Consider the following 23,361-nt stretch of genomic DNA (forward strand, 5'->3'; position numbering starts at 1 on the left):
TTTATGACTGCTTGTGCTGAGAAGGTAGAGGTGGGGAATTGGCTAGTACCTTGGTCTTAAGTTTGCTCTGCCATTTGCCTTTATCTCAAACAAGGAAGGGTGCTCTTTTGTTTATTCTTTTGCCAGAGATGAGTTATTACTCCACTCCTTCCTCTTGCTTGTGCCCTGACACACACACTCTCCCGCCTTGTTCTGTTCACAGCTGAGGCTCAGGAGCATGCTGGCTCAGGCCTGAGGTACAGTCACTGTCCCACTGGTTGAACAAGACTGCAACTGTGGCATTTAACAGGCAGCCAACGAGAGCCAGCTTATCAGCAGCACACACACAATTCCAACCACTTGTCGCTGCTTCCTGCTCAGTGAAATAGTGTCTCCTAAAATCAGTGCCTGTGTGACAGGTCTGAGTAGACAAGGGCCCCACGATCAACTTGTTTTTCCTGAATCACCAAGAGATATTTCACATTAATTACTTCATACTCAAGGGAACCATGTCACTAACCCTGTGTGGGATCTTAAAAAAGTTTCATAACTGTATGAGCTTGATTTTACTCATCTTAACATGGGGTAAGAGAATGTAACTTAAGAGTATTGTTATGAGCATTAAAGCCATACAGAGCTTGGCACAGAGACTGGCATGATTAGATCAATTTTTCTCTTGCAGAGTATTTATTTAGGCCAATTTTTATGATATAGTTTTCTTTTGGGGGTACTTAAGTTAGTATTTATAATATAGTTTTCTCCATATAGCTCTTGAAATCTTTTGTGAGGGCTGTGCCTGGATCACTTATGGTTCTGTTTGCTATTTTAAATTGTATTTTTGTTTGTTACTGGAGTATAGAAGTACTATTGACTTTTGCATATTGAACTTTTGTAATTTATCAATCTTACTAAAATTTATTTTTACACTTTTTACGAAGTTTGATGGATTCATTTCACCCACTGATGACAGCTTTGCTTCTGCCTTCCCTATCCTTATGCTTTTCATTGATTTACCTTTTCAGACTGCCCTTTAACCTGCAGTGTAATGCTGAAGAGAAGTCAGTGACACTGGACATCCTTATCTTGTTCTGGATTTAGAAGGAAATGTCCTCAATGTTTTACAATTAAGAATGATGTTTGCTATAGGTTTTTTGTTGGTAGATATCCTTCGCCAGGTTAAGGATTCCTAATTTGTTGAGAAAACTTTTTAATCATGGGTTGGTGATGGATTTTATCAGATGCATTTTCTGTATTAATTTGAACTGATTGTATGTTTTTATCTCATTTGCTAATGTGGTAAGTGACAAGGATAACTTTTCAAGTGTTAAAGCAATTTTTAACTCCTGAGATAAAGCCAACATCCTATTTGTTATGCTTTGTTTAGGATTTTTGTATCTATGTCCATGAGATTTCTTTGTATCTTGTATCAGATGTGGAATCAAGATTTCTTTATTTCTTGTATCAGATGTGGAATCAAGATTATTTATATTAGCTTCATATAATGAATTGATAGCAACTCCTTTTTATTCTTTGAAAATTTTGTATAAAATTTGAGTGGTTTGTTTTTTGACAGAATTTACAATAATTTGTAAGTAATAAAATGATTTGTTTCTAGTGAATTTTTTTTCCCTGGGAAGATTTTTAACTATCAACTCAATTTCCTTAATGATGATTAGACTAGTTGGGCTTTCTAATTTTTTCTTGAGACATTTTGGTAAGTTATATTTTTCTAGAGATTTGTCCATTTTGTCTATATGTTTTCGAAATTATTAGCATAAATATGAAACAATATCCTCTTGCTATGTTTCTAAGCCCTGATGGAATTGATGCCCCATCGTTCCTTTTTACTATTATTTCTTTGTATCTTCTCCTTTCCTTTATTAATTTTACTATGGAATTATTACTAATGATTTCAAAGAATCAACTTTGGGCTTCATTTAGTTTCTTTTTTTATGTCATTGATTTCTTTATGTTTATAATCTTCTTCCTCCCTTTTCTCTGTATTTATTATTTAACTATTTATTATGCAAGAGGCTTAGCTCATTAATTTTAAGCCTTCCTTAATATGAACTGCTTAAAGTATAAAATTTCTTCTGAGTATCAACTTGATCACATCATATAAACTTTGCTATTTAGTATTTTTATTATTTTTAGTTCCAGGTATTTAAAATTTTCCATTATTGTTTCTTTATTGATCCATGAGTTATTTGCAAGTATTTAAAATTTTTTTCTAAGACTTAAAATACATATACTTATGTTAACTCTAATTTAATTACACTAAGGTGAGAGAATCTGCTTTCTAATAATAATTCTTTTAAATTTGCAAAGACTTGCTTAATGGCCTCGCACATAATAAATTTTTATGAAAGTTTCAAATGAAAAGAATGCATAAGCTATAGTTGCCTAAGATAAAACAATTAATGTTGAATCCTACTGATTTATCCTCAGGATTTAAAGGCCAAATAAAAGTATGGTGTAAGTTATTTGGTTCTTTCAGAATTTTGAATATTGTCTCACTGGCTTCTGGCCTTCCACTGTTCCTAATGAGAAGTCAGCCATTATCTAACTGAGGTTACATGAGCCATTTTTTGCTTGCTGCTTTCAAGATTTTCTCCTTATCTTTAGTTTTCAACATTTTGATTAAGATGTGTCTGGATATGGATCTCTTTAAATTTATCTTACTTGAAGTTCATGGAGCTTTCTGGATGTGTAAAATTTTCCAATCAAATTTGAGATGTTTTCAGCCATTATTTCTTCAAATATTTTTTTCTGCACCTTCCCCTCATTCCGCTGCCTCTCTGGGACTCCCATTAAATGTATGTTGGTGCACTTAATGTTGTCCCACATTTCTATGAGATTCTGTTTCATTTTCTTCATTTTTTCCCCTTTTAGGATATTTATTTGCCATTTGGGAGGTTTGCATAATTGTAAGGAGATTTGTTATGGTATGTACTAATTCTTCATAAAGATTGAATTATTCTTCATAAGTACATTTTAACCTCTAAAATACTCTGCAGTCACAAATTTGAGATTCAGTTTTAACATCCTATTGAAATTATAATACTCTTTTTTGGGAATAACTTAAAACCTTCAGATGTCAGATGATCATCAAAAAACCCCAACAAAGATCCACGCACTGCTACAGCTGTAGATGCACTCATCCCACCAGCTCCTGGACTTGCCATGGGAATGAGGAAGGAGATATCTAAGCTGGCCTGTGCATACAGTAAAACAACAAATTTGACTGGATCTATACTGTTGGAATTCAATCAAGAATTAGGAGAAGTGCAAATTGTAGCGCTCCAAAATCTTACAACTACAGACTATTTACTGTTAAAAGAACATAAGGGATGTGAACATTCCCCAGGAATGGGTTGTTTTAATTTGTCTGATTTCTCTCAGACTGTTCAAGTTCAGTTGGACAAATCCACCATATCATAGATAAGTTTTCACAAATGCCTAAGGTGCCTAACTGGTTTTCTTGGTTTCACTGGAGATGGCTGGTAATTACAGGTATGCTTTGGTTATGTAACTATACTCCTATTATGTTAATGTGTGTGCGCAATTTAAGTAGTAGCTTAAAACCTATACATGCTGAAGTTACTCTACAAGAAGATATGTCAAAGAAATAATCTTCCCATGTTTTCTGCCACCTGCTACTTCTATAGCTTTTCTTCTTCCTTCCTAATTACAACCCTTAAATAGAATTCGTGCCTCGTATCAAATTTACCGAGTATCATAATTCTTCCAAGTGGTAAAGATACCTCAAGACAAATGCTGGGCATAGAAGCTACAGGGCATAAATCTGCAAAGAAGTAAAAAGCTAACCATTTCAAACAATAAGGCTTCTCTCTCACTTACCAATTTTACATTTCCCTGTATGGCCCCGGAAGATGACTGGTTAGCCAGAGACGGGTAAGATTCCTCAAGGGAGGAACAACCTAAGACAGGCACAGTTGCAGGGGGGTCATCAGGTGAGAAATTGGGGTTCAACAGAGGTGAGGCTTAGAACCTCACCCCCCTGTTCTGAGAGAAATCTTCTGCATATGTGGATGTTTTATTGCCCTGGTCTAGCTTGGATTAACACATAGTCTACAGGCACACACTTGATCATCTACATTTGCTCTCTTACAACACTAAACTATGTTTTCTACCTTTATCTTGTATCTCCCTACCACTTCAGCATTTTATTAAAAATAGTATTAATAAAGAGAGAAATGTGGTATCCACATATAAATCAAGTATAAAAATCAAATGAGTATTCATATTTGAACTGACTGTTTATAGTTCATAATGCATGAGAAAAACCAAAGGTTTCTGTGATGGCTGCCCTTGTACTGTTCACCATGTAAGAACTTATTCACTTGTAAGAATTTGTTATCCATGTAAGAACTTGTTTGTTATGCCTCAGAAGATTGGAGACTGACGAAAATTAGGCTTGGGGTGGATTAATGATTGTGCATTGAGCATTGACTCCTCTATACATAATTTTATTGTTGTTAACAACCATTTGATCAATAAATATGAGAGATGCCCTCACAAAAAAAAAAAAAAAAAGTATACACTTCCAATGGTAAAATAATAAGTAACCAGGATGTAATGAATATAGTCAAGATATTGTAACAGCTTGGTATGGTGATAGCTGGTACCTAGAGTTGTCATGTATATAAATGTTGAATCACTATGTTGTACAGCTGAAACTAATGTAATGTAATACTGTGTGTCAACTACCCTTCAATATAAAAATAATTATCTACAAAAAAAAACACCTTCAGATGTCTTAAAAATATGTAATACCTCACAAATTTGCAGTACCATCATGTCATCCTTGCACAGGGGCTATACTAACCCCTGTATCATTCCATTTAGGGTAAGTGTTGCCAGAGTGAGCACTCTTTATTTATTCTCTCTCTCCTTCAGAATGTATATGCTCTATTACTCTAGATTCAAGTTCACTAATTCTCTCTTCTGCCAGCTAGAATCTACTGTTGAGCCTTATCTAGTGCCTTTTTCATTTTGGTTATTATACTTTCCAACTCCGGAATTTCCAGTTGGTTCTTTTTTATAGAGTTTGTATATTTTTATTGATATTCGCCATTTGATTGGACACTTTTTAACTCTTACCATTTAATTCTCTTTAAATCATACCACCCTTTGGTTCTTTAGTCATGGTTTCCTTCAGTTCTTTGAATATATTTATAATGAAAGTTTTTAAATTTTTGTCTGCTAGGTCCAATCTCTGGGCCCCTTCAAAAGCAGTTTCTATTGCTTCTTTTTTCCCTGTGTATGGATCACACTTACCTATTTCTTTGTATATCTTGTAATTTTTTCTTGACTGGGCATTTTTAATAATATATTATGGCAACTCTGGATACTGATTCCTCCACCATGCCAGCGGTTGATGTTGTAATTTGCATGGTAGTCTATTCTCTGTTTAGTGACTTGTTTGAATGACTTCCCTAAGACTGCAGTCTCTGATGATCCTGCTAAGATTTTTTTGTTTTGTTTTCATCTTTCAACACGGCTACATAGGAGTTGCCCTTGGGTCACCATAAGCCACTTGGTGAAAGGATGTGCTTAAGCCACCTTAGTCAGTAAGATTTTCACTCTCTACCACTGGATGTGTGTCTTGGGGGCTGCTATCACAGTCCAAGGAGTGTAGGTTTTTCCATCATCCCTCTCCTTCAGCCAGGGCTTCTATTTCCCCCTTTTAATCACTCCTGAGGGTGTGGCCTTGGGCATACCAGAGGGCCAGGGATATGTGTGATTTTTATTTTAAAGCCTGGCTTCCTAGAGATGCCCCTGGTTCACAGCAGCTTATCTTTCATCTGTGGTGCTGAGGCCTGCAATGCCAGTGAGGCTTGCACCCCAAATTTTCCCTGTGGGCTGCTTTGTCTGCTCTGGAGTGGGTGTAGCCAAGCACACGCTTCCTGACTCCGAAGTTTGTGATTCCAGGAGGGCTCCTATTGGCTGCCTCTTTTTCCTGATTCTGTTAAGCTTCTGATTGCTCTGCAATTTGCTTGTTCATAAAGCATTATGAAGCTACAAGCACTCTTTGAGCTGCTTTTCTATTAGTTGCAACAACACCCTTAGGTATGGAATTCTCCTACTCTATTCCAAATAAAGTCAGCCCCCTCAGGCAGTGCTATAGAGCTCTCCTTCCCTGTAATCTGTCTCCTTCTGGGCAGAAACCCTGTGCCCTTTCACAGGACTGGGGGTGAGGACATAGGACAGTGACACCCCCTGAGTGACACCACTGTTCCAGGGTGCTGGGGATGGTGGTAGCACTGGTTTTCTGGGCTTGCCTCTTGGACTGGTGGCTCTATCCTATAGGCAAGCTGGGGTAGACCAACTGGGCCAGTATGCCTGACCCACCAAACCTGAGGTAGAGCTTCTGCAACATGGGCTAAGAGATAAGAGACACTGGTAGATGGACCTCCCAGAGTGAAATTTTACTGCAGACTGGAGCTGAGAAGAGGGGTATCTTCTTGACTGCACTCCCTGGTAGAACCCAGGGTCATCTCTCTAAGACTCATTTGGTTGGTGGGAGAAGAGGTCAGGGTTCAAGGGCCACGGACTCACTGTTTTTACCGAGACTTAGTAGATTTTCTTGGTTTCACTGGTGGAATGTTTCCATTTGCTGTATGCCCTTAGGACAATTTCCAGAGGCTTAAATTTGTTTTTTCTTAAACATTTTTTTCCAGTTAAAATGTTTATTAGGGAGAGAATTTACTGTATTCTCACTCTGCAGTTCCAGAAGTCAGTCTTCTGTTTGTTTCTTCAATTTGCTTCCATTAGGAATAAAGATCCTTTGGATATGTAGCATGTGTCAGCCATTATTTATAAGTTTTGAAAATATTTGGAAACTATCCATTCTAAATTTGTAGACTTAAGCGTGGGTTGTTCTTTTTCCTAAAAGACATCTTGATTTGCTAGAACATAGTAAATGAGCCAAGTACAAAAGCTAAGTACAAGTCAGACCAAAAGAAATGAGGTAGATGCAGTACAATGCAGAGGGCCGCAGAGCCCTGATGTAAGGGCCACAGGACTCCTAATAACACTGGCACTTAGGGGTTTCTCAATGTGCTGTAAAACAAGCCCTGGCCTTTTAGGGGTGCCTCATAAATCTATGATCCATCTACTTATTGCTGAATACAGCAGGACTGCTGCTGGCCCAGGCCCTCTGTGAGGTGCTAGGTATGTGGTAATGTTAAACAGGTCCTGCTCTGTGTCTCCTTAGGGAAAGACCTAACACACAGATAAGTATACAGTCACAAATTATGGGAGTGCTAAGAGGGAAATCAGCAGCAGGCCCTAAGAGACAACCCTGGGGAGGGACTGGCTGGGCAGGGCAGTCAGGAAAGGTTTCTTAAGAGGTGATCTCTAAGCTGAGTGCCGAAGAAGAATCCAGTCATGCAAAAGACTGAGTGAAGAGCATTTACAACAGAGAACACAGTATATACAAAACCCTGTGATAGGAAAGAGCTTTTCCACGTTGAGAAATTGAAAGGCAGCTAGAAAATGGTAAAGAAGAAAGAGAAAAAGTGGTAATAAGGAGAAAGGCTAATATTTGTGGATTTCAACACATTATTAATTTTAAAATTATAGATATATTTATGAAAAAGTTACAAATTTGATAAGCATTTGTAAAGAAGGGAAAAAATGCAGATAGGGAGGGAAAGACGGACTGGGTGGGAAGGACAGAGGCGTTACCTGGTGGAGTGAGGCCAGTGGTTGGGTGCAGCTGGTGCCCTGGGATGCCTAACAGGGCAGGGGGCTGGACAATGGCCAAGTGGGGAGGGGACGTGTGCAGACTAACCCCTTGGTCAACAATAGGGGTGACACTAAGAGGTGTTAGATAAATGTTTTTATTTCCAAAATAGAACTCTTGAGACATGGTGGAGGATGGTTTGAACAGAGAACTTTTAGGGAGTCTCTTTAGGTCTGGATGAATTCATTGCCCTAACCAATGACAAATATCTCACAGGAAATAGTAAAGCTGCAAAGCGATGTTCACAGGTGCTGATGTGTTTCCTTTGGTTTATACAGTTTAAAGTTTTAAAACTGGTAACAAATATTAAAAATTGTGAGATTTTACTGAAATTCAAGTTTCCTGTTGTCTTGAAAAACCTGCAGCTTGGGTAGCACTGGGTCAACATCTGTGGCTGAGGCCCAGTTTGTAAGCTTCTCCCTGGCTACACACATTGCATCCTGCTGACCTATGTCATCGGCATGTGAGCATGAACTTCAGTAGAGTCCCTCCAAGGAACACAGAGAACACAGTCCTGGGTGGGGGTGGCAGAGGGAGGAGTCTACACTGGCCTGAGGCTTCTCAGGAGCTAAGTGGCATTGGAGAGCAAAGGCAGTCTTGGGGACAGGCATCCCAGACATGGGTCTCACTCAGAGAAACAGAAGCTGTGGGCTCCAAAGGCTGGTCAAGTGACTGGAGCCAGGAACAGGCCATGGAGTCCAAACTGCTTAGTGGAGGACGTGCCTGAAAGTGGAGGTGGAGACACCCCAGTATGCAGAGGCTGGGGTCTCGGCTGTGTTCTGCTGCTGACAGCCATGGCAGCTCTCTGGCTGATATTCCTCTCTTGCTAGACAGAGGGTTACTCTCTACAGGCCTTTTCAGTTATTTCAGTCTAAGCAAAAATAGATCATTGTATATCTATATGGGAGGTTGTAGCTCAGGTGCCAGCACATGGGTCCCTCAGCAGACACTGTAATAGTACATGGCCATGCTCAGCAGGACAACCAGTGACACAGCACCACTCTTAAAAAGCTCTTAAATACTGTCAGCTTCACTGCTGGTCAGGCCACATGGAGATTCGGAGACCTGATGATATGAGTCATGATGCGGATCAGTGTTCAGGAAATGGAGCTCCACTGTAGGGAGCAAGCTGAGTACCTCCTTTTGCTCTCCTGCCTCACAATGCCCACCAGATGAGGCGGACATGCACACTAGTAATACCAAACTCTGCACTGCCAGGGCCAGGCAAGCCAGAGCTCAGCCTGCAAGTGGTGTTCCACATGCCCTACAGCACCGAGCATGGGTGGTGGACACCCTATGCCTCCTGTGAGCAGGAGACTGCAATTGTTAGAGCAGATTGACTTAGATAAATGCTAGAACAGCAAAGAAAAGATGTTTCCTGGGGAGAAAGGAGGATGTTCGTGTTAGAATGAGAGCCACAGAACTGCATTCATTCCAGAGACAGTTTGCTACACAAAATTCTTGGAATGTCTAGCAAGCAAATGCCACTTGCTTAAGATCAATGATCCACCCACACGTAACACAGACCCTCACCCAAATGAAATTCCTCCTGCCAGTTCATGATTTTAAGCACCAGTGCAGGGCAGCGACGGCCAGGAGATGAGGGACGCTGCCTTGTGCCCCGCTGCTTTGGATTGGGCCCTGGGTCCTGGCCAGCTTTCACCGCTACAATCCAATCACTTCAATTTGCTTCATATCCGCCTTCATATGCGCCTACACTGAATCTGTGCTCAAAATCTTAGTTTCCTTCACCCATCAGGCAAATTCACTTCATTACAAATGCAGTTAATTGACAAGAATATGATCTTCTCTCATGTGCCAGTCTCCTAGCCCTTACACAGGCGTGCACCTTTATAAAAGGGGTGACCTCCTTGTACAGAGGGGCTTAGAGAAAGGTGCTGGGTGGCAGCATAAGGGAGCACCGCCCCACTCAGATATGACTACTTACATGTGAAACCAACTTGTGACTGGCACTGTGATGCTGCCTCATTATCCTGCCGGGCTTCTGTTTGTAAGGTAAAACTCCACTCTGGGTAAAGCAATACATCATCATTAAAATACCCAGTGTCTTCAGCTTGCCCCTATCCCAGCCAGGCATGCCCTCCCTCCCCAGCTGGGGAAATATAACAGCAGTCAAAAAGTAGTTCAAGGGCACAGTGTTGTGGCAGAACCCTCTCTATTTCACCCATCAGGAGCCGTTCGGCAGGACTTTGATTCTATGCACTTCTGAGCCATGAGGGTGAGGCCTGAACCATGTTGGAAGAACTGATTAAAATTGGTGCCAAACGAAACTACATTCCGCAGCACTTTCCCAACAACGTAAAGTAATACAGATAAGAGGTTCCTTGCTCAATCAGTCATATCATGTTAGAAGTATAAAAGTCCACTATGGAGTTAATATTTGTCTTTAAGAATGTTTTTTTCCTCTTCTTACCAGCTTATTATCACACCATGGTATTTAAAGAATACTTAAAGAATTCTAAAAATATATGTATTATCAGTCTGTAAAGGAACAGAACAAAGCAAAAGGAATAATGAAAATGAAACTGTTGGTTTGTAATTTTACTGGTACTATAATTCCTCTTGAAATTTTAGACACCCTTCCCCAACTTTTCAAAAATATTCATTTTTCCTTTCTTTTCATTCACTGACTCAATTTCACAGACACACGAGTGAAGAAAAGAGAAACAGTAGATGTGTACATGAGTCTGTGTACACATGTGCACTGGGGAGAAGGAGATTAAGTGAGCATGTGGGATGTTTACATGAGTTATGGGAGCAATTCTTAGCAGTCCACCAAGAATTCCCAGAATCAGAGTCAGTCCTGGCTGTTTTATTCTAGGTCAGTGTCAACTAGAGCAGCCTCTGAATATCAACAAGGATCTTTCTTTCCTTGTTCTAATCTCTTACTAAGCCTCAATTTAAGGAAAAAATGGAAGAAATTAGAGGACGAAATGAGAAAACAAAGCGGGAGAGAGAAAAAGGGAAAGGAAGAATGGGGGGGAAGGAAGAGAGCCTGAACAGGGCCAGGAGGGGGCGTGGGGAGTGGGGGGCCCCCCCAGCTCCACCAACCCCGTGGCAGGCAGACGGGAAACCAGACACACACAGGACATTGTGTTCTCCTCCCGAAAAACAACCAGACTGCACTTCTAAAGTAAACAGTTAATCCTGCTGTTTATCTTTTTAACATGACGAGATGTTAACAGGATGATTTCTACTTCACAGAAATATGGTTTTTATTCATTAAAAAATTCATATTTTCTCTTTGCTAAAAGTGTGACATATAGACTTTCTTAATATCAGTTAATAGGAAGGAATAACAATTGTTCTTCATTAAAAGTGACTTAACAAAATGATGCCAAGAAAGCCTGAGAAAGGCCTTTTCTACTCATACATCCTCCTTATTTTGAGAAATTGTGCATTGATGAAGTAAACCCAAAACAAAGAAAACAAAAATCATCTATCGCAAGCCTGGTCCATCATGAACTTTCATTCTGGTAATTGCTCATGAATATAAGACTGTGAGTGGGGCAGGACAAAGTTAGGAAGAGTGCATTGTGTATGTTTATAGAAGTTTGCCCATAGAACACTCTTTCAAAGATATGGTTATTCTTATCCATTTCTATTAACTGAAATTTCTATTAGACAACTGTGGATTCATATGCAGGTATAATATATACCTCAGAGAGATGTTCATTGTTTGCCCTAACCCTCAAGAGTGTCCTATATATTAATAAACGATACTGCAACATTACAACCAGGATACTGACACTGATTCTCGACAAATCTTAATCAGTTTCACAACTTTACGTGTGTGTGTGCATACAGTGCTGCACAGTCTTAACACCTTGTAGGATCCCCATCCACCAGCACAGCCAAAGCTGATGCTGACCTTTCATACCACATTCCAGCACCTTCCTACCCTCATCCCAAATATCTAGAAACTACTAAATCTGTCCTTCGTTTCTAAAATTTTGCTGCTTTAAAATGTTATAAAAATGGCATCATCCAGTATATAATTTTGGGGAGAGGATGGTTTCTCTCACCACAGTTCCCTGGTTATTAATCAAGCTGTTATGCCTTTCATTTTTATTTTTTAAATTATTGTTATTATTTATTTTTAATTGTATTATTATTATTATTATTATTATTATTATTATTATTGGTATCATTAATCCACAATTACATGAAGAACATTATGTTTACTAGACTACCCCGATCACCAAGTTCCCCAAACAAACACCATTACAGTCACTGTCCATCAGCATACTAAGATGCTGTAAAATCACTTGTCTTCTGGGACTTGCACAGCCGTCCCGGTTGCCCCACCACCCACATTATACATGCTAATCGTAAGGCCCCCTTTCTTTTTCCCCACCCTTATCCCTCCCTTGCCACCCATCCTCCCCAGTCCCTTTCCCTTTGGTAACTGTTAGTCCATTGTTGGGTTCTGTGATTCTGCTGCTGTTCTGTTCCTTCAGTTTTTCTTTGTTCTTATACTCCACATATGACTGAAATCATTTGGTACTTGTCTTTCTCTGCCTGGCTTATTTCAGAGCATAATACCCTCTAGCTCCATCCATCTTGTTGCAAATGGTAGGATTTGTTTTCCTATTATGGCTGAATAATATTCTATTGTGTATATGTACCACCTCTTCTTTATCCATTCATCTACTGATGGACACTTAGGTTGCTTCCATTTCTTGGCTATTGTAAATAGTGGTGTGATAAACATAGGGGTGCATCTGTCTTTTTCAAACTGGGCTGCTGTATTCTTAGGGTAAATTCCTAGAAGGGGAATTCCTGGGTCAAACGGTATTTCTATTTTGAGCTTTTAGAGGAACCTCCATACTGCTTTCCACAATGGTTGAACTAATTTACATTCCCACCAGCAGTGTAGGAGGGTTCCTCTTTCTCCGCAACCTCGTCAACATTTGTTGTTGTTTGTCTTTTGGATGGTGGCGATCCTTACTGGTGTGAGGTGATATCTCATTGTGGTTTTAATTTGCATTTCTCTGATGACAAGTGATGTGGAGCATCTTTTGATGTGTGTTGGCCATCTGAATTTCTTCTTTAGAGAACTGTCTATTCAGCTTCTCCTCCCATTTTTTAATTGGATTGTTTGCTTTTTGTTTGTTGAGGTGTGTGAGCTCTTTATATATTTTGGATGTCAACCCTTTATCAGATCTGTCATTTATGAATATATTCTCCCATACTGTAGGATACCTTTTTGTTCTATTGATGGTGTCCTTTGCTGTACAGAAGCTTATCAGCTTGATATAGTCCCACTTGTTCATTTTTGCTTTTATTTCCCTTGCCCGGGGAGATATGTTCAAGAAGAGGTCACTCATGTTTATGTCTAAGAGATTTTTGCCTATGTTTTTTTCTAAGAGTTTTATGGTTTCATGACTTATGTTCAAGTCTTTGATCCATTTCGAATTTACTTTTGTGTATGGGGTTAGACAGTGATCCAGTTTCATTCTCTTACTTGTAGCTGTCCAATTTTGCCAGCACCATTTGTTGAAGAGAGTGTCATTTCCCTATTGTATGTCCATGGCTCCTTTATTGAATATTAATTGACCATATATGTTTGGGTTAATGTTTGGAGTCTATCCTTTGGAGTGAGTGGTGTGTTGAAGTCTCCTAAAATGAATGCATTGCATTCTATTTCCTCCTTTAATTCTGTGTGTATTTGTTTCACATATGGTGGGGCTCCTGTATTGAGTGCATATATATTTATAATGGTTATATCCTCTTGTTGGACTGACTCCTTTATCTATGTAATGTCCTTCTTTATCTGTTACTTTCTTTGTTTTGAAGTCTATTTTGTCTAATACTAGTACTGCAACACCTGCTTTTTTCTCCCTGTTGTTTGCATGAACTATGTTTTTCCATCCCTTGACTTTTAGTTTGTGCATGTCTTTGGGTTTGAGGTGAGTCTCTTGTAAGCAGCATATAGATGGGTCTTGCTTTTTTATGCAATCTATTACTCTGTGTCTTTTGATGGGTGCATTCAGTCCATTTACATTTAGGGTGATTATTGAAAGATACGTACTTATTGCCATTGCAGGCGATTTGTGGTTACCAAAGGTTCACGGTTAATTTCCTTACTATCTAAGAGTCTAACTTAACTCATTTAATATGCTGTTACCAACACAATCTAAAGGTTCTTTTTTTTCCCCCTCCTTTTTCTTTCTCCTCCATTCTTTATATATTAGGTATCATATTCTGTATTCTTTTCTATCCCTTGATTGACTTTGGGGATAATTATTTTAATTTTGCATTTGCTTAGTAATTAGGTGTTCTACTTTCTTTACTGTGGTTTTATTTCCTCTGGTGACAGCTATTAAACTTTAGGAACACTTCCATCTACAGCAGTCCCTCCAAAATAGACTGTAGAGATGGTTTGTGGGAGGTAAATTCTCTCAGCTTTTGCCTATCTGGAAATTGTTTAATCCCTCCTTCAAATTTAAATGATAATCTTGCCGGATAAAGTAATCTTGGTTGCAGGCCCTTCTACTTCATCATATTAAGTACATCATGCCACTCCCTTCTGGACTGTAAGGTTTCTGCTGAGAAGTCTAATGTTAGCCTGATGGACTTTCCTTTGTATGTGATCTTATTTCTGTCTCTGGCTACTTTTAACAATCTGTCCTTATCCTTGATCTTTGCCAGTTTTATTATTATATGTCTTGGTGTTGTCTTCCTTGGGTCCCTGTGTTGGGAGATTTGTGCACCTCCACGGCCTGAGAGACTATCTCCTTCCCCAGATTGGGGAAGTTTTCAGCAACTACCTCCTCAAAGACACTTTCTATCCCTTTCTCTCTCTCTTCTTCTTCTGGTATCCCTATAATGTGAATATTGTTCCATTTGGATTGGTTACACAGTTCTCTCAATATTCTTTCATTCTTAGAGATCCTTTTTTCTCTCTGTACCTCAGTTTCTTTGTATTCCTCTTCTCTAGTTTCTATTTCATTTATCATCTCCTCCACTGTATCCAACCTGCTTTTAATACCCTCCATCATGCTCTTCAACAATTGGATCTCCAACCTGAATTCATTCCTGAGTTCTTGGATGTCTTTCTGTACCTCCATTAGAATGTTGATGATTTTTTTTTTGAACTCCCTTTCAGGAAGAGTCACGAGGTTCATGTCATTTAAATCTTTCTCAGGAGTTGTATTAATAATTTTACTCTGGACCAGGTTTCTTTGGTGTTTCATATTTGTATATGGCACCCTCTTGTGTCCAGAGGCTCTACTCTGGAGCTGCTCAGCCCCTGAAGCAATGTCGGGGGTCGCAGTGGAGCGGTATTGGTGCCTGGGGGGAGGAAAGAGCTGTTTCTTGCTTCCCGGCTGCTGTGCCTGTCTCCACTGCCTGAACCAGTGGGCTGAGCACACAGGTATAAGCTTTTGTCCCAGAGCAGCTGGATATGGATCCCTGCTTTCCACAAGCGGCTGGAATCTGTCTCTCCAGGAATTCTGCCTGTATTAGCTTTCCAACCCCATAATCACACGAGTATTATGAAAGCACCATGAAATGTAGGTTTGTGCTCCCAGAGCAGATCTCCGGAGCTAGGTATTCAGCAGTCCTAGGCCTTCCACTCCCTCCCTGTTCTGTTTCTCTTACTCCTGCCGGTCAGCTTGGGTGTGGGAATGGGTTGTGTCCCACCAGGCCACGGCTCTGGTACGTTACCCTGTTCTGTGAGGTCTGCTCTTTTCTCCAGGTGTGTGCAGTCTGGTGCAGTCCTCTTTCCTGTTGCTCTTTCAGGATTAGTTGCACCAACTGTATTTTCTAATTGTATACGGTTTTAGGAGGAAGCCTGTCTCTCCTCTCACGCCACCATCTTTAATCCCCCTATGCTTTTTGCTTATATAATAGCTTTACTGAAATGTAATTTACATCCATAAAATTCACCCTTTTTTATTGTGGCAAAATACACACATAACATTTACCACTTCAAGCATTTTAAGATGTAAGATTCTGTGGCATTAAGTACATTTGCCATGTTCTGCAACCATCATTGGCACTAACTTCATAATACTTTCATTACTAAAGGAAACTTCAACCTGTTAGGCAGCCCCTTCCCATTCTCCCCTCTCCTGAGTACCTGGCAACAACGAATCTATTTTCTGTCTCTATGAATTTCGTTATTCTGGATATTTCACATAAACAGAATCACACATTATCCCTCTAATATGAATGGCTTCTTTCATTTAGTGTAATGTTTTCAAGGTTATCCATGCTGTATTAGTACTTCACTCCTTCTTGTTGATGAATAATATTCCATATGTGGCTACATCATGTTTTGTTTATTCATTTAGCTGGTGGACATATGGGTTGTTTCCACTTTTTGCATTCATGAATAATACCATTGAAGTTATGTGAACATGTGTTTTCAATTCTCATGAGTACATATCTAGGAGTAGAATTGCTGGGTCATATGGTAATTCTATGTTTAACTTTTTGAGGAACTACCAAACGGTTTTCCAAAGTGGCTACACCATTTTACATTTCTACTGGCTGAGTGTGAGGGTTCCAATTTCTCCAGATCCTTGTCAGCACTTACTATTGCCCGTCTTTTTTATTACAGCCATCTTACTGGGGGGTAAAGTGTATCTTCCCGGTAGTGGTTTTGATTTGTATTTCTATAATGACTAATGATGTTGGTTGTCAGGTGCCTCTTGGCCATTTGTCTGTCTTCCTTGGAGAAATATCTGTTCATATCCTTTGACCATTTTTCATTTGGGTTATCTTTTTTATGTTGAGTTGTATTCTTTATGTATTCTGGATACAAGTCCTATGATTTGCAAAAAATTTCTCCCATTCTCTGAGTTGTATCTTTCTTGATGATATCCTTTGAAGCATAAAAGCTTTTGATTTTGATAAGTCTCATTTGTGTATTTCTCCTGTATTGTGTATGGTTTTGGTTATTACATGTAAAAAACCACTGCTTAATATACAAGGTTATGAAGATATATTCCTATGTTTTCTTCTAGAGTTTTATAGTTTTAGTCCTTACATTTATGTCTATCATCCATTTAGAGGAGGGAGGGGTCAACTTAATTCTTTGGCATGTGGATATCCAGTTGTCTGAGTGCCATTTGTTGGAATTACTATCTTTACCCACTGATGTATCTGTCACCCTTGTCAAAAATCAGTTGACCATAAATGTAAGAAATTATACCTTTTAAAAAACCATGCTGGTGATATCTAAGAGAATGTATTATGAGCATAGGTCTTTAATAGAAAGCAAGAGTCTCTAGGGGAGAGGCTTTCATCAGAGTTTTAGTCTATCACTGGCAAAGAGCTGTATGAATGCATCTATACTTGCTAGGGTACACAGACTAAAATTGCTGCTATACTGAGTGAGGTCCAGTGATAAAATGCAAAAGGCCAGTATCTCATTTCATCTGGATCCTTTATGTTACCATTGTTATGACGATTACCAAGGCTCCTTATCTTCTGGTTCAAGTATGTTCCTCCTCCTAAGTGATCCCTCTTAGTGTGATATAGCCCCACTATTCTCTAAGTCATTCTGTTTCAAAACTTGATAGTACTTTATATTTCCTGTTTCATATCCAGTTGCTACAGCCTATCCATATTACCTCCATATTTATCTTTGATATATCATTCCTCCTTCCCATTCTTGTCACTGTCTTGTTTGGCTTGTGGGCTTTGTTGCCTCCTACATGGATTAGGTGAATGTTTCCCAACTGATCTCCTAACCTCATTCTTCCCTTTCTTCTAACTCCTCCTACAGGTTGCTGCTAAAGTAATCTTTCATAAGGGACAGACTTAGTCATGTCACTCAACTAATCATGGACCTTCAAAGGTACCCCACAGGCTCCTACACGTCTCTTAACACATGTGTGAGTGTCTAAGAAGATCAAGCTCCTGCAACCACCTCCCCTTCTCAGCCTCGGCTCCATTAGTTCCTTTAAACTAGTCTGCTATTCCTTGCCACCTCCACTTCCCTAAGTATGCTCATTTTTCAAAGTCAGGCTCAAATGCCATGTCTTTCATGAATAGCTCTCTCATTCCAATAATGTAAACAATTTTTCCTTTTACTTTGTACTCAAAGTGGTTTATTTTTTGCCTTTATTTCAGTTCTTATCACATTCTACTCTAGTATAAACACTTGAGAGTAGATCTTTTCTCTCTTCTTTCTGCCTGGAAGTTTCCTGAGAGCAAATCATATTTCTGATTCCCTAGGTACCTATCACAGCCCTTAGCTCAGAGCCTTATTCATTACAGATGATCAACACATGTTTAGTGCACCAAGTTGAACTGATCAACATGTATTCATTCAGACTTTGTGGGGCTTGAAGGTATGAGATGTAGTTCCTGCCCTAAGGGACAATAACAGGTATGAAAATGCTTTACACAGGTAATTCACAAAGTGAGACCTCTACATTGCTACAAAGTACAGGAGCAGGAAAAGAAATATAAGTGTCCTAGTGAAGTTCTAAATTAGAACAAGATAAATGAAGGAAAGGAGGGAGGGAGGAAAGGAGTGATCTTAGAATAAATAAAGAAAATTTATTACTCAAAATGTGGCAGATCAACTGGGCAGACGGTGGTTTCATTTTCTCTCATTTATTCCCCGACTCACTTTCAAATGAGGGGTCATTTGACTTCCCCATTTTCCATTCCTACCCATCACTGAAACCTGAAGAGACATGGGTCTATAACAGAGTATGGAGCAAGGAAAAAGCACCAACCATGGGCAAGTGTTTTAGAAGTCCTGTAGGTAAGCTGCAGTGCCCCTCTGAATCACCAAACAGTTTGCTGGCCAAACCAAGAGTCGTCAAAGCCTTTCTCAAACAGGGTTCTATGAGGGAACAAGCCCTAAAATTCTAAGGTCACATTGTCTATCATGGATAATGACCATCTCACATATCTAACAGCATTAGTTATGTGCAACCTCAGGAGAAATGAGAAAACAGTCACTTGAATAATCTTCAGGGCTCTGTAGTTCCAATGATGGAGGCAGATGGAAGTAAATGGAGCTGGGGATGAATGATGCTCCTATATTGGGCCTATTGACACAACAGGGAACAGTGTTTAATCGTTCTTAGATGATTTGCTTCTGAATCAGTGTTTCAGACTCTAAGTTGACTGACTGGCCTAGGAACCTGTCTAATGCAATGGCTTATAAATCACTGTGTTCGAGAAGTACAGGTATACATGTTCTATCTACTCTGACCCTATTAATAAAACCAACTATCTAGGCAAAGGGCACACATATAAGGCTTTTTCTTTTTCAAGTAACAATAGTAATTTTGAAAATTCTTCTGCAATCCTAAGAATACCTACCTGTTCTAGGAACAAAATCACTGAGAAATATTAGATTGTTTTAAAATGTTTTACAATGAAGTAATTCCAAAGAGTAAATTATATTCAGTTTGTTGTACTCAAGACAGCAAACAAGGGGACACTTTCAGAACACAATTCTATTTCTCAGAGAGAAGGAAGGTTCTCAGGTATGATTTTGCACCATTTCTAGCCCACCTTCCATACCAGCTGACATTCCTCCTAGCTTCCTCCCCAGCCTCATCTTCCTACCTGGCCTGGGTGCCCAGGACACCCACTGCCTACAGGTCTCTATTTTGCAATGATTACCATCTGTCCTGTGTCAGCTCACTCTCCACACACCAACACTTGCATGTAGACTAGCATTCCCTCAATGTCTGCACAGTCTCCTCTCAGTTGAAAGCCTGCATTGCCCTCTTTGTCTGCCAACCTTCTACAAAGTATGGGTCTCACTTTTTTCCATTTTCTCACCGTCTGTTCACTTTTGTGAGAATTTAGAAATTTGAAACAATCCTAAATTTACTAAAATTCTAAGTACAGTACAAAGCATGTTTTCTTTCTGAACCATTTGAGAGTAAGTTTCTACAAACGGACCTTCTCCTACATAACTGCTCTATGACCACCAAGGGGAGAAATGAACATGTATACATCCCTCCATCTCATTCCTAGACCCCACTTTGCTTCTCCGAATTGTTACAGTCATGTCTTTTGTAGCAAAAGGAGAGAATTCAAAACCATGTGTTGCATTTACTTGTGATGTCTCTTTAATCCTCCACAGTCTTCATGGGTTCCTGTCTTTCCTTATCTTTCATGACCTGGACATTTTTGAACGATTCAGATCAATAATTCTGTAGCTTACAATCACTCAATATGGGTTTGTCTGATATTTTCTCAGGATGAAATATACTGGAAAAGAATAACACAAAAGTGATGCTGTGTTCTTCTACAGAGTTGACACACAATTCCAATTTGTCCCATTACTGATGTTATTAACTTTTATTACTTAAGTAAATGGCTGCTAGGTGTCTCAACTGTAAGTCACTTTTCTTTCTGATATTAAAAAACATGTAGGATATAACTTTCAACTATGTAAATACCCAGTCCTTATTAAACTTTCAGCTAATTCATTTACATTTTGTATCAGTGTGGACTCATGGATTCTTATACAGTGGGTTATAATTCATAGCTATCATTTATTTTGATGCTTAAATTCTCCCAGATTTGGCTAGTGGCAGCCCCTTTCAGGCTAGTTCCTGTGTTCTTTGATAATGTCCCCATCATTCTTTGAGCATGTTACTTTCTGATATAACAAAATGTTCAAGGCTCTTCCAAACCTAGAATCAGGCATTTCACCATGAAGCCCTGGTTTCTTTCAGGTATTTAAAAGCTAGTATCTGAGTGCTAAATGTGCTTACTGCTACTGGAGTATCACTGCCCCCCAGCCCCAGGACTTCTTAGTAGACAGAGCTAGGGAATACAAACACACCCTCACATACATAAATTAACTAACACACATTTACTTCTGTTTATTAATCCATCTTGAATACTGTGAATTTACACTATTACTCATTTCACTTTACTATGTTTGTAACTCATAGAGACCATGTTGTAACTCAACATGTCTAAAAATAAACTCATCATTTTCCTAGCTTTCTCCAAATTTGTTCACCTTCCCGAATTTCCCATCTCATTTAACGTTACCACCACTTATCATGTTGCTCAGACTTTAGAATCCTTCTAGATTCTTCTTCCTCCACTCTCCATATTCTATCATTAGCTATCCTTAGTTTCTCACATAGGCATTCACATTTACTTCCTTTTTTGTTCAACAACTTCCAATGGATTTGTATCACATACAGAATAGAAACCAAAGGCCTTGCCATATTCTAGCCTTCTCAGACCAGACCCCCAACCTTGCCCTTTCTACCTCTGATCTTTGCTTACAGTGTGATAAAAGTCACACTGGCCTCCTTGCTGCTTTGCAAATATGCTCAGCACACAACTGCCTCACAGCCTTTTGTACATGTCCTCTCTGCCTAGATCCCATTCTTCCCCCACACCCTGCATGGTCTGTCCTCTCACCTCCTTTGGGATTATTACTGCAATATTATCTTTTCAGTGAGACTTTACTTGATTCTTACACAAAAATAGAAACCCCCTGATCTTCACTATCCCCTTTTCAGCTTTTTCTGAAGCCATGCCATTATTACTTTCTTTCTTATACTGTATCATTTTGTCTGCTGCCAGTTTTCCTCAATATAATCTAAGTTCCATTAGTGCATAGATTTTGTCTCTTTTTTGGCCTTATTTATTGCAGTATCCTTAACTCCCAGACCAACATGGTGTAGGCACACAATAAATATTTGTTGAATGAATGAATGTTCCCACACCATCTTATTAGTTACATTATGCAGTGGCTTAATACTGTATCATAATACTTAACACTGAATATTTAGATTGTTTCTATTTTTTTCCCATTATTATAAGCATGGTCACCAAGAAGAACAGTGTGTGTTTTGCCTGCTTCTCCTGAATTAATTTTCTAGGAATTACTGGGTCAAAGAGTATGTCTTCACTTCTGTATGTTATGTGCTGCTTTCCAAAATAGTTATAAAAATGCTTAAAAATTCCAAGAGCAATCACTGTATAAAGAGTCCTACATGTTTTTCTAAGTAATATATATAATTCAAAATTGAAAAGATGCTCCACATCACTAATCATCAGGGAAATGCAAATCAAAACCACAATGAGATATCACCTCACACCAGTCAGAATGGTCACTACCCAAAAGACAAGAAATAATAAATTTTTGGCAAGGATGTGGAGAAAAGGGAACCCTCCTACACTGTTGGTGGGAATGTAAACTGGTGCAGCCACTATGGAAAGCAGTATGGAGGTTTCTCAAAAAACTAAAAATAGAAATACCATACAACTCAGTAATTCTACTTCTAGGAATTTACCTGAAGAAAACAAAATTTCTGATTTGAAAAGATATATGCACCCCTATGTTTACTGCTGCATTATTCACAATAGCCAAGACATGGAAGCAACCAAAATGTCCATCAATAGATGAATGGATAAAGAAGATGTGGTATACATACACAATGGAATAATTACTTATCCATAAAAAAAAAGAAATCATGCCATTTAAAACAACATGGATGGACCTAGAGGATATTATGCTAAGTGAAAAAAGCCAGGCAGAGGAAGACAAATACCATATGATTTCACTTATTTGTGGAATCTGAAAACAAAACAAAACAAAATGAACAAAATAGCAATAGACTCAGACTCTGAGAAGAAACTGGTGGTTACCATGGAGGAGAGCTTGGGGTGGGTGGGTAAAATAGGGGAAGGGGATAAAGAGGCACAAAATCTCAATCATAACATAAATTAGTCCCAAGGATGGAAGTACAGCACAGAGAATATAGCTAATGGTTCTGTAACATCCTATTATGTTGATAGATTGTAACTACCTTAGTTGGGGTGAGGATTTAATAATATACATAACTGTTGAATCACTGGGTTTTCACCTGAAACTAATATAATATTGTATATAACTATACTTGAATAAAAATTTTTTAAAAATATTCAGAGGTATTTGATGAAACGTTTCCTTCCCATTCTTATCCTCCATTCTCCAAGTTCTCATTGTGTTCTTCATAGATAATTGCTGTTATTTGTTTCTTCCATATCTTTCCAGAGTTTTTAATGTATGTCCAAGGAGTGCAGCACATTTCAAACACCATCTGCTACTTGCTCTTTGTAGTTAACCAGTGTCATAAATTTTTCCATATTGGTCCATATAGAATGTGTCTCATTCTTTTTTATAGCTGCATAATATTCCTTTATAAGGATAGCACAACTTCATTTTTATCCTCTAATGCTGACCATTTAGGCTATTTACAGTCTTACTATCACAAACAATGCAGCAAGGAATAACCTTGTATTTCATACTAATGCAAGTATATCTGTAGGATAAATTATAAGAAGTGGAAGTGCTGGGTCAAAGAATTAATGTGTTTAAAATTTACATATGTGCATGCATGCACACCCACACATATTTCTGTATGTGTACTATCAAAGCCCTCTCTATAGGGTGGCAACAATTTATTCTTCCACCAGCAATGGAAGAGAGTTCCGTTTCCTTTCAGCCTCACCAACAAATGTTACCGAAGTTTTGGATTTCTGCAAATTTGATAATAGTATTATTTTAATTTGCATTTCTTTATCATGAGACATTGAACATCTTGTCATATATTTCTTTTTTTCTGTGAACTGTGTGTTCATATCTTTTG

General features: G+C 38.8%; 1 protein-coding gene across 7 annotated transcripts in view; it reads right to left on the reverse strand.

Annotated features, from left to right (window-relative positions):
* Nucleotides 1–23,361, reverse strand: part of SPIDR (scaffold protein involved in DNA repair) — a 453,159-nt gene that overhangs the window by 76,647 nt on the left and 353,151 nt on the right. The window contains exon 1 of one of the 7 annotated variants that reach the window (XM_036925474.2): nucleotides 9,699–9,854. The exons of the other annotated variants lie outside the window; for them this stretch is intronic. The gene's annotated coding sequence lies outside the window, so the exon portion shown is untranslated. Of the gene's footprint in view, nucleotides 1–9,698; nucleotides 9,855–23,361 lie in introns of those variants that run through there. 7 annotated transcript variants of the gene reach the window in all.

Source organism: Manis pentadactyla, chromosome 3 (genome assembly GCF_030020395.1).
Source record: "Manis pentadactyla isolate mManPen7 chromosome 3, mManPen7.hap1, whole genome shotgun sequence".
In the NCBI taxonomy this organism is placed as follows: domain Eukaryota; kingdom Metazoa; phylum Chordata; class Mammalia; order Pholidota; family Manidae; genus Manis; species Manis pentadactyla.